Source organism: Dipteris shenzhenensis, chromosome 8 (assembly GCF_047967505.1).
Source record: "Dipteris shenzhenensis isolate YYH24624 ecotype China chromosome 8, Dip_SZ_1.0, whole genome shotgun sequence".
Classification (NCBI taxonomy): domain Eukaryota; kingdom Viridiplantae; phylum Streptophyta; class Polypodiopsida; order Gleicheniales; family Dipteridaceae; genus Dipteris; species Dipteris shenzhenensis.
In genome coordinates this window covers 55,072,334-55,085,704 of record NC_141603.1, presented here as the reverse complement: position 1 = coordinate 55,085,704, position 13,371 = coordinate 55,072,334, and positions in this window count along the sequence as shown.

The following is a 13,371-nucleotide window of genomic DNA, read 5'->3' as shown; positions in this document are numbered from 1 at the left end:
ATGAGGAGAATCACTTTCCAGGATGTGAATCCACCTACATATGTTGATAGACAGCACGCTGTCCATGCACCAAATGTGCAAGAAATGGTACCACCAAGTACTCCCACAGGTATACAATCAAGGGTAGATGATGGATCATCTATTGGTGGAAATCATGAGCCAAATTCGGCTGATATGCAGGTGGGACAGCAAGCTGAAATGCCCTTGAGAAGATCATCTAGAGTGTCTAGACCACCTGATAGGTTTGTTCCAGGGGTAGACTATGTGATGCTTACTGATTGCGGGGAGCCTTCTTGCTACAGAGAGGCTATGATGCGCGAGGATCAATGCAAGTGGGAGTATGCTATGCAATCAAAGATGAGTTCACTTATGAAGAATAACACTTGGGACTTGGTTTCTTTGCCACATGGAAAGGAAGCATTGGCATGTAAATGGGTCTACAAGATGAAGGTCACAGGTGATGATGTGCCTAGGTACAAGGCCCGTTTAGTCGCTAAAGGGTTCAAGCAAGAGAAGGGTGTGGACTTTGATGAGATATTCTCTCCAGTTGTAAAGATGACCACACTTAGATGCATGCTTGGACTAGTGGCAGCAGAAGATATGGAGCTTATGCAGATGGATGTCAAGACAGCTTTCTTGCATGGCGATTTGCATGAGGAAATTTACATGGTGCAGCCGGAAGGCTTTAAAGAAAAGGGCAAAGAGCATTTAGTTTGCAAGCTAAAGAAGAGTCTCTATGGTCTTAAGCAAGCACCTAGAGAATGGTACAGAAGTTTGATGCTTTCATTCGGTCCCAGGGTTTTAGAAGGATAATAGCCTGATACTCTTGACACTATATGTGGATGATATGCTATTGGCTAGCAAGAATACTTATGAGCTAGATGCATTAAAGGCCTAGTTGCATGAGGCCTTTGATATGAAGGATTTGGGACTTGCAGGTCATATTCTTGCTTATGCATAAGCATATGAGGATATGCTCATGCATAAGCCTAGGCATAGGCATATGCTTATGAAAAGAAAAGAAAAAGAGAGGAAAAACGAAGAGAAAGAAAGGAGAAGGAGAAGGAGAAGGAGAAGGACATGCATAGGTATAGGCATAGGCATAGGCATATACTTATGAAAAGAAGAGAAAAAGAGAGGGAAAAAGAAGAGAAAGAAAGGAAAAGGATATGCATAGGCATAGGCATATGCTTATGAAAAGAAGAGAAAAAGTGAGGAAAAAAGAAGAGAAGGAAAGGAGAGGGAGAAGGAGAAGGAGAGAGGAAAAGAGGAGAAGCAGACATATGCTCATGCATAAGCATAAGCATAAGACAAGGAAGGCGGAAAAAGAGCATAAGCATAAGAGAAAAGGAAGAAAAGGATATGCTTATTCTTATGCATGAGCATATGAGCATAAAAGAAAAAGAGAGAAAGCTTAAGCATAGGCAAATACGTATGCTTATGAAAAGAGATTGAAAGAGGGGAAAGAGGGGGAGAAAGAGAGAGGAAAAGAGGAAAAGAGGAGAAGGAGAAAGAGAAGGAGACATTCATGCATAAGAGAAAAGCTTATTCTAATGCATGAGCATATGAGCATAAAAGAAAAAGAGAGAAAACTTAAGCATAGGCAAATACATATGCTTATGAAAAGAGAAAGCATAAGTATAACGATAAGAGAAGGAAGAGGGAAAAAGAGCATAAGCATTAGAGAAAAGGAAAGAAAGGATATGCTTATTCTTATGCATGAGCATATGAGCATAAAAGAAAAAGAGAGAAAGCTTAAGCATAGGCAAATACATATGCTTATGAAAAGAGAAAGCATAAGAGAAGGAAGAGGGAAAAAGAGCAAAAGCATAAGAGAAAAGGAAAGAAAGGATATGCTTATTCTTATGCATGAGCATATGAGCATAAAAGAAAAAGAGAGAAAGCTTAAGCATAGGCAAATACATATGCTTATGAAAAGACATTGAGAGAGGGGAAAGAGAGGGAGAAAGAGAGAGGAAAAGAGATTGAAAGAGGGGATGAAAGAGGGAAAAAAGAAGAGGAAAAAAGAGCATAAACATAAGAGAAGGAAGAGGGGAAAAGAGATTGAAAGAGGGGGAAAAGAAGAGAAGGAAAGGAGGAAGAGGGGAAAAAGAGATTGAAAGAGAGGATAAAGAAGAGGGAAAAGGAAGAGATGGAAGAGAGGAAGAGAGGAAAAGAAGGGGAAATAGGGAAAGAGAGGGGAAGAGAGGGTTCCTACGCCCGTCACTGCAGCTAGTGCTTATAGTCCCGCTCAGTGTTTTATGGACTGGCCCTACAAAAGAGAGGAAACATACCATTTTTCAAATAACTAGTTAGAGGAAGGAGGAGTTTAGAGAAGCAACTTCTCAAAGGGATTGGATTGAGGAGACAAGCATAAGCCTACAAACAAGGAGAAAGCATAAGCCTACAAACAAGAAGAAAGAGGAGGAAGAGAAATACCAAAAAGACTAGAAGAGGTGAGTCTTCTTTCTTTCACAAAATCTCGTCTTTTGTCTTTAATCCTTGAAAATCAAGCATGAAAACTAGCACATAGCCTTAGCAATACAAGGAGAAACATGCTTCATCACTCACAAAACGAAATCTCACAAAAAACGAACCTACATTGCTTAAACAGTCTCACCTTCTTGAAAAACTTCTTTTCACACAAGCAAAGAGGGAGAAGGGTGGAGAGGGAGCACAAGTGTTAGGAGAGGGGCTGAGTAATGGTGATGAGTGGAGAATAGAGAGGAAAGCGAGGTCGTCAAATATAAGGTGGGAGGATAGATTTTTGCTTTTCTCGCAATAGAGTTTCTAACCATCGTAGAAAAAATTCCATGTGACGGTTTAATTGCATTGGTTTGTGAAGGGGGGAAGACTAAAGAAAGCATCGCGGTGCGGGGTTTCAGGTTTATCCCCACAACATTACTATATAGCGACGCTAGTCAGTCGCTATATAGCAATGCTTATATCCAAAAAGCATCGCTATATAGTGACAAAACAGAGCAAAGAGTCACTATATAGCAACGGAACAAAGCAAAAAGTCGCTATATAGCCACGGTTTAGGGCACTTATTGTTAGAAGAGAGAAAAGAAGCTCATGGGTGGCTATTTTTTAGCTGTTAATAGATTTCCTTGCAACTCGTGTCCTTTTTCTCTCTTATCTTTTTCTCTCTCTTTTATCCTTTTTCTCCTCTCTTTTCCCCTCTCTTATCTCCTCTCTTTTCCCTTTTTCTCCTCTCTTATCTCCTCTCTTTTGTCCTTTTTCTCCTCTCTTATCTCCTCTCTTTTCCCCTCTCTTTCCTCCTCTCTTTTGTCCTTTTTCTCCTCTCTTTTCCCCTCTCTTTCCTCCTCTCTTTCCTCCCATGTGAAGCTTCAATAGCCTACTATTGAGCAAACAAATACAAACTTTTGTCACTCTAATTCAAAGAATGCAAGAGTCTGTAAATGTTTTCTCAATGTCAGGTTGTAAGATTCTAAGCTTGCTCAATATCTTACAGGGATTCTAAGTTGTAGGATTAGTGTACCGAATCATCATTATTCGAAGCCTATGTATGTTTAAATTGTGATAGGTTGCTCCAAAAGATGTTGCCTACACCAAATACCATGCTCGCATCAAGAGATGAAGCGAAGAAGATGCTAACAATGGTGGGTATGGTTTATGATACCATCCATGCTTGCCGTAATGATTGTATTCTCTTTCGTCGTGAGCATGGAGATTTGGCTAGTTGTCTGAAGTGCGGGGAAGAAAGATATAGAGATGACTTGTAGGGTGAGCAGATACCGGTAAACATCTTGAGACACTTTCCCATGGCATTACAAGAATACAGCACATGTTCGATGCAAATCCATAGCAGAGTTGATGACATGGCATGCATCTCATCGGTCCACTGATGACACATTTAGGATTCCCGCAGATTGTCTATCTTGGAAGCACATAGATAATCAGTGGCCGGACTTTGTGAGGGAGCCACGCAACTTACATCTTGGGCTCACCATGGACGGAGTGAATCCTTTCGGGTTATGCTCGACATCTTGGTCGACATGGCCCATAGCCTTGGTGAATTACAATATCCCACGATGGCTAACAATAAAGAAGGGACACCTCATGCTTGCACTACTTATGCCAGGGAAGTACAAGGCCAAAAATATGGATGTGTACATGACACCTTTGATAGAGGAGTTACAGATCTTATGGAGAGGAGTGCGGGTCTTTGATATTTCCAGAGCTCCTAGACATAACAATGATATTTTGGTCAGGGGTATCTTGATGTGGACTATGCATGACTACCCAGGATATGGAGAGTGCACAGCTACGTGGTTGTGTCTTTACATGTATAATATAGGATTATGCTTTTATGACTCTCTTTCGCATGCATGTCTTATACTAATACATTCATGCACCCGTGTAGGACTTGTTACAAGTGGGTACCATGCTTGTCCTGTTTGTGGACCGGGTTTGAAATCGCTTTGCACAATACTCCAGACATATGAGGAAAAATGTTTATAAAGGTCATGCTCGATACCTTCCACTAGATCATCTCGCATGTGGAGGTCAGCTTGATCCACCACCATCATATTTGAAGGCAAGTGACTGGATTCAGGCTTGGAGGGCGAATGGAGAGGAACCTCCTCTTGGTATGAAGAGGCTATTGATCTTTCATGAGCTTCCTTATTGGGGTCAGTTACAAATCAATCATCTCTTGGATCCCATGCATATCTTCAAGAATGTGGGGGCTACTATTCAGGCACACTTGGTTGGTTCCAAAGACTCGAGAGGAGTGCGAGAAGACTTGCGTGCTATGAATAGGATGTCTCGTTTGTGGCCCCGAGTGCATGCTTTGGGAAAAGTTATCCTCCCGAAAGTAACATGGATCCTCTCTACGAGAGAGGAGGCAGTGGTCAAGGTGGACATTTCCTCTTTTCAAACACCCATAGGGTACATGCGTTGCTTGAAAGGAGCATTTTCAAAGGAAAATACGCTTAGTGGGCTCAAGTCCCATGATTGGCACCAGGTCTTATAGGTATTCGGAGATGTAGGATTAGTGTACTAATAATCGTGATGGGTTACTAGCGTAATTATGATTATGTTATATTGTTGACATGACTTCTTTATTGCTTTGATAGGTCATCCTCCCAATTACAATAAAAGGGTTCTTACAAGAAGATGTTAGAAATGCTATATTCAAGATCAGTGGTATTGTGAGGTATGCTTACTATCAAATCACATTGATTGCATTTTTTTCAATTTAAGCTGAATAATCTGTAGACTGATTATGAATATATCTTACATGGGCATGTTAAATAGGTAGATATCTCAAAAAGAGATCTCCATATCGAGCATCGAGAAGGCTAGGGTGGAATCCATCGAAGCCCTATGCTTGCTTAAGAAGCACTTTCCCTCGAGCATTATGAAACTCATGTGCACTTGCTTGTGCACATAGTTGATGAGGTGGCCATTGCAGGTACTGTTCATAGTCGGTGGATGTTTTTTCTCAAGCGGTTTATGAAAACTTTGAAGGGATTTGTAAGACAGAGAGTAAGACCAGAAGCAAGCATGGCAAAGGGATGGCTTGTGCAAGAGTCATTAGTATATATCATAGAGTTTCTTGCATCCACCAATCCCAATATGCCACAAGCTTGGCATAACAAGGATGATGATCGCATCATTGGCGAGGTTCCCCAAGGAAAAGGGATTGAAAGAAAGATGAGCAAAGAGCAAATGGAGAAATTCAATAAGTTTTGTATCCTCAATAGCAAGGAGATGCAGAAGTGGATTGAGAGATATGAAGCGGCCAAAGCAAAAAGAATAAATACAAGGACGAGATTCAAAGTAATGTACAGGTGATTGCAACCATATCCACGGGATCTGGCTCTTCTCCCCACTCACATGTCACTTGATTGGCTACAACTGGCTCTACGTAAAGCCGAACACGATGGAGAGACAATAAATGAGCATGAGTGAGAGTTATCATCTGGATGTATGATGCATGCAAGTTTCTTACCTCTTGACATAATTAAGTAATTATTTGTGGCAATATATGCTATAAAATAGATGCATCTTCATTGTTTTAATGATGCTCTTTGACAGTACAAAAATACAATGCATTATGGTCATATGGACGATATTTTCACGTGGAATGCATCGATTTAAAGAGAGTCACGTATGATTGTGGCATCATCGCTAACTTCACACAAGATAGCCGAGCAAGTGCTTCGGAAATCAATCTTCTCTCATCACAATTGGATTATTGTGGAACCATACACGAAATCTATGAAGTTGATTTTAAACAATTTAGTATTTTCATTCCTGATGTAAAATGGTTTAGAACTATTTATAACAGTCCCCATGTGATAGTGAGAAAAGACAGTAGTGGTTTCTTTGCAATAGACTCCACCAAACTTTGGACTGATGAAAGTGATACTTTTGTTGTTCTCGAGCACTGTGAGCAGGTGCATACCAATGATTTAATTAATCGAAGCTTTCGTTTTTAAAGATCCATTGATACATGTACTTAAGCATAATTTCATATATATAATTGATGGCATTTGGCACCCATCTTCAATATAGGTGGTTTTTCATCCGGATCGTTCTGATCCAAGATGGTGGTACGTGATCCAAGTTGCATCACGAAGTAAGCAAATTTTTGAAGATAGAGATGTGGATATGGAGATGCCACTACCAATGCCGGATCCAATTGATCTAGATGAATCTAGTGAAGAAGATGAACATCACAATATGAGCCAAGAGGAAGATGCGCATAATGAAATCATACGGGAGGAAGATGGAGATCATGATATTGAGGAAGAAGACGATGATCATCAAGAATCACTGCACTTTATTGCAGAAGATGATCAAGTACTCTTAGGTGAACGTACGATGCTAGAGTACGATGATGATATAGGAGATCAACTCGGTATAGAGTTAGAGATAGGCTTGTTTGGCGCATTAGACTTGGCTCAGGATCAGAAACCGTTGATGTAAATGCTCTTCATTGAATTTTTTTCATCTCAAACTTGGACATGAATAGATGAGCTTCAAAGACTTGATGTACATGCTCTCATACTTTTATTCTCTCAAAAGATCAAACATGTATGAAAATTTAAAAAAAAATTGTCATTGGAAAAAACTATCTTTTACGGTCAGTATGGGAAAAAAAACTCTTTGTAAAACATCGCTATAGAAAACTATCTTAGTGTTGCTATATAACGACCATTACCAATCTGATGAAAGGCGCTATATAGCGACGTTTTACTAAAGTTGCTATATAGCGACCCTTAACGAACCCTACTTCCAATACCGATGATTAGCCCCCCGCGCACGCTAAACGTCGATACTTAAGCGTCGCAATAGGATCCATGTGTAGTAGTGAGTGTATGTATTATGCAAATCCTAGTATCATGTCATCAATTAAGACTTAGGTATAATGAAGCATTCATAGTATTCATGTAATGAATTAAGACTTGGGTATAATGAAGCATTCATAGTATTACTTCTCAATCCTTTGGACTTTGGTGTTATGTAAGTTTGGGTATATGAATTGTCACAAAAATTCAAGGCTCACCTATCATAAAACATTCATGCATCTACTATCTTTCATGATTTTTCATGAATCTCATATTTTGTGCAATAGTTTGATTCAAGAAAGATCAATATGCAATTATTTGATTTGTGAATTATTTGACCATATGCAAGTCTATATGTTTCTACTTCTAATCTAAGTCTAGAAAACATGAATGCAAAAAATGATACAGCATCATTCATTCACCATGCATGCAACTTTAGTGGAAGCAAATTGCAATTAGTCCTCAAGTGAATGTCACAATCACATGCATGAAAAAGTTAACACAAACAATCAATATTGTGTGTAAGTATACTTTATCAAATTAAATTAAATTAATTCAAGCATTCATGCATCCATCATTTATGAAACTCTCTCCCTTGTTTCATAACCTTTCCTTGTTAGACATGATACTGCAAGCCCTAAAACATGCTACACACTCTCATCTCTTGCCTCCTCCCAACCTTACACATGAAGGGACCACTAGAATGAATTTTTAGCTTATAAAATAAGCAACATCACTCTAACTGTCCCTTCATGTCCATTCTCTAAAAGACCAAGTTGCTACAATGCATTTTTCTCCTCTTTGGTCCGAAGAGAAATAATACAAGCAACATTGCAACAACAAGCTTCTGTCATTTGAAATTTGCATATAAATAGTAATAAAAGTGCAATCACAACACTTTTTATACCCCACTCGATCTGAAGATCAAGCAGAGCAATGTGCTACAATTACACCTCTAAGTGGCTACTTAAACACACACATCAACATTTAATAGGCTACCATGACAATGCTTTTTAAACGATCCACTCCATTTGAGAATTGGACAAAGCATCTACACCATCATGGAAGCCCTATACCAATGCGACAAATGTACCAAGTAAGCTTTTACATAGGTGAAATAAGTCGAGATCTTGCTACTTATATAGGAAATATACCATTGGTATAAGCCTAGATACCATCAATATACTCATTAATATCTCTAGTAGGTGGGCATATATTGATTGTATAAATTCAAGAAAATACTCCATTAATGCATGCAGTTGATCGACTAGTCAATTTTAGACTTGTAAAGATTGGCTATTTTTTCTTATGCTTGGTTATTTCTACCACGACTTGAGGCCCCATTTGTTGAAAATCCAACTAAGGGCCTTTTCCCACTAGCAATTAGGTTACATTAGCGAGCTTAACATAACTAGTTCTATTAAGTTAAAGTTAACCTTAAAATGGAAATTACATTCCCATTGGTAACCCATTAAGTTATGCACTAAGTGGTCTTTAAAAAAACTTTTGGGGTATTTTTTATACAAAATGGTTTATCTCATCAATCCAAAGTCAGTTCTTTAAAGTTAAGGTCATAATGGATTCTTCTTTTCAAGACCTTTTAAAGGAGTACCCATATTGTAAAGTTATGAGTTGATCTTGACCATGAAATTTTCTTAACAAGAATCTGACTTAAGTATCATTCCCACTATTCACCCTTAAGTTGGCCATTAAATTTTCACATTCAACTTCTTTCTCTTCTTTAAAACCCTTAAAGCACCTATTTTGAAGGGGCTACATTTACAAACATTTTTAACAAGCAATTAGGAGATTTAACTTAACTACATTCTAAAAATGCTTAATGGGAATGCACCCTAATGTGGATAGTCTATTAAGAGCCTTAACTAGTGCTCCCTAGCTGGTAATGGGAATAGGCCCTAAGGTTGTCATGCATGGGACACAAGTGAAATCCTTCTGGGAACTTGATTGTTGGCCCTGTGGCTTGTCTTATAGTAATGTGAGAAAACCTCACAGTTGCTATGCAAGAAGCTATAATCGTCAAAACCACCCTGCAATGCGATCTTTGCCCTATTGATCACTAATTTTGGATCATCTGCCTTTTGTCTTCTATTACAAGTTCTAGCTTTTATAATAGGAAAAGTTTCAAACCTGCAGACAACTCTGTATCTAAATAGCCGAAGGGTATGACCATCCCAAAGCACTTCATGCAATTTATAGCCACCCCATCCTTGTCTCAATAATACTCCCAAAAGTCACCACAACAATACCACCTGATTCTACTTGTGTTGCCGATGAAATGAATCACTTTGTTGTATTCCCCAATGAAAATACCTATAGTAATTCAAGGAAGAGCCAACGACTCAGCTCTTTGTAGTTCATGTGCAACAAATAAACAAAACCTTGCACCCACAATATAGTACACTTGCAAATCAAACACTCAAAAAAGGAATCATCAGTAAGAATGATGATCTATTTAATGCCTGGCTAGGGAAGAGCTTGCTCCATGATGGGAGTATGCAAACGTAGGTGTTCAGTAGTAGAAGATGTGGCCAATGGGTAGCAATTCATTGGCTACAATCTTATTACCAAGCAAAACCCTTGTCTTACAATATACATAGAATTCCATTGACCCATATTTATAAACAAAACTAAACCCTTGCATCAGTTTTTGTGTTGCCCTATCAATGACTGTGATTGCATCATCTACTTCATATATGCACGATACTCATGCTTGTAAACCTTTGAATGGAACGTCTCAATGAATCCCATATGCAAATTGATAAATTACAATGTTCGTGTTACCCTTAAAACACTTGAGACAAGTTTGAATTACCAGAGAGCCATAGCGACATATTCTGTAATATTCATTATAAACGTATAATTGTTGCCAAGGTACCACTCATCAGCTTCTTTTCCCATGTATTAAATCACTTTATTATCCCTGTTGAAAATGCCTTCAGCATAGCATAATCATCTCCACATTAGAGGCAAAAGGTGTGTCAAATTATAAACCAAGCTTTTTGCTAAGTATGTGATGCAATCATATGACTTGATCACATGATGCGATTACATAATTATATGCAATGGGAAGGAGGAATGCTTCCCTATAAACCAATAAATAATTTTTCAAGCTCAAAAGAAGAAATGCTAGACATGACCGGTGATCATCACGAAACCCACCATGATGATAACCCAGAAACACCATCGTCCCCCAAAAGATATGATCACTAGGTTACGACCCATGCTCTGCAATAGATGAGACTGTAAAGATCAACTACTAGCCTACTACTGGCCTAGACACTGAGGGATTTTAACCTGCTCTTGATAATAAAGCAAGGTCACCTTGACTATGGAGCACTTCCCACTAGCTCCAGGGCATGCAATTGCGTTAGCAACAAAGGTCCAGCTAGTTGATGCCAAACTATTAAACCCTAGGAGATAAAGTGGAGGAAAGGCTAGGATAAGAATCAAGTTTTGCCTCAAGCATGTCCAAGTGCTTGTAATATGAGAAATAGGGAGAGTGGTGAGGAGGAGTTTCCTCAGCATTCCTCCAAGATCCCCACAACACATGGAGTCACCACCGGAGGCTACACATTTTTGGCGCTATTGCCGAGAGTATGAGGTATGCTTTTCCTTGCACATGCTTCTTCCATTATTTTCCATTGCCATGAACCTTGGTTGTGGAGTTTTTTGTAGATAGTGAGCTGAAAAGTGGAGGAAAGAGAGTGAAAAGGAAAAGGAGAAAACTCAAACTAATTTTGTAGTTTTTTGTAGTTTTGTGTGAATTGAAGTTGTCAAAATCTAGGGTGGTGTACTTATAATCATTGCTAAACCTTGGATGAAGTCCCATCCCACTGGAAAAGCTACATGGTGATGATTGGGTTGAAGGGTCTTGGGAATGACAAACAGTAAACCTTCTATTTTGGTCCAAACTGCTTGTTTTTTGCTATTTTTGATTCCTTTTTGTTGCTTCATGTTGTTTAGTAGGTAGACTAGCTAGAAAACCAGTCCCCACACACTCTAACCACTGCATAGAGGCATAGAAAACTCAGAGAATCCCAAAAATTCCATCAACCAAAGAGTTCCTAGAGACAAGCACCACATTAGTTTAACGCAACAAACACGTCGGGCTATTAAGCCAGCTCATGTGATTAATTTTGCATTAGGTTACCGACTGTTAACTTCACCAGGTTAGATTTGACTTCATGGGAATACCATCACTTCATTAGGCTAGACCTCTGACACTATGACATCATTTGACATTGATTGACAACCTAACATTTGATAAAATATCTAATAGCTAGCATAATTAAGGAGCAAATCTTGGCCAAAAAAAGGGTCAACCATAAGCCCACGCATGTCACGTTTCTAAGTTGATAGACACATTACCTTGATAAACCTTTGCACACTGGATTAACCACCCAACGCATGGTGCATTGTAACCCAGTGCATGCCATGTTAACAACCCAATGCACATTGGGATACTGCGGCCGATGCATATGCTAGGTTAATTGTGACTGATAGAGAGAGTAAAAACACCACAAGTAGGCCCACTAGAATATTACCTACCTCGACCCACCTACATGCTATTGAGATTTGGGAAAATCCTTAAGAGCTGAGCCAAAGCTAGAAGATAGTGTCTCTAACAACTTGATATTGAGCCAAGGAACCACTCTAGCATTAGCCTCATCCGGAATCTCAATCTCAAGCTCATATTCTATTCATGGCCCTTTACAAAGTGATAGCTCAAGTTTAGAAGACTCAATGAGCTTCGACACCAAAATGGAAGAGAACTCGAATCCTGGGGCCACATTAGGAAAAAAGGGAGCTCATTTTGAGGCCTTGAAAGAAATCCACAATTTCATTTTTTTTCGTGAGTCCGAAATATGGGAAAGTAATAAAATACTCCATAAAATATTCATAAGTACTATAAACATGTCAGAGGATGAAAGAATAAATATAATCTTCTATATTCACTCCCATATCTCATGAACATTATTATTCAATGCTACTACAAGCCATGTCTTTCTCTCAATCATTTTCTAGCCATCTCAATGATCATTAAGCTTCTCCATCAGAACACCATAACTAATCTCGCCACATGCTTGTTTTTCAAGTTTACCGCCATCAAGAGACTTTGCCTTATGAAAGAGTAATGAAATCACAAAGCAATGGAAAAATACTGCACTCAAAATGGCAACACCAAACTACAACTCTATAGAACAAGCCAACAAAAGACAACAACACCATCTTCATATTGATTTAGCTAAAGAATATGCGCCTCTTCCAAAACAACAACATGTCGGTGCCATGCAAAGAGAAAACATGAGGAGAGAAGCTTTACAACATATCAACTTATGGTGTGATGGGAAGATTTATCCAAAATGTCTTATCCAAAGTTCTACACCACCATTCTCAAATCCAACAACATTGCAAAAATTTGTGGGTGACAGAACAAAAGGTATGCATGGATACATCACGGCTCAATATCAAGTTGAGCACATGTAGGTGTCTTTATATGAGCAAGAGGCGAACACAAAAATACAGCAGATAGCCGAAAGCTCCAGATTGAAAGAATAGTTACATAATGAGATTGAAGAACATACAAAGACGAGGGAGAAGTTAAGTAAAGCAAGACCGAAAGAGACCCCTTTAGGAGATAGGCTTACAAGAAGAAAACTTCGCAACCTTGCAGAATTGAAAGCAAGAAGTGGAGGATGCAAGCATCGAGTACAAGTAGCAACGTGAGATTTCTTAAAGCATTTGCTATTTGCAATGTGGCTATGTAAATCTTCCTTTGTTAACTCTTATTTACGCATCCAGTTTATAGGAAAGTTTTGGAGCCCCAAAAGGAAAATGTTGATCCGAATGCTCTTCCCATAAAACAAATGAAAGGTCTATCTTCAATGACTATTGCGAAAGGAATGATTGAGGAAAAGAAGTTTAAAACCATCAAATGCAATGTTGTGCAACAGTTTGTGAAGCAATAAAGTTGATGTAAACTTAATTCAGGAGGCTCTCGATGAGAATGGAGTTAGCTGGAAAGGTT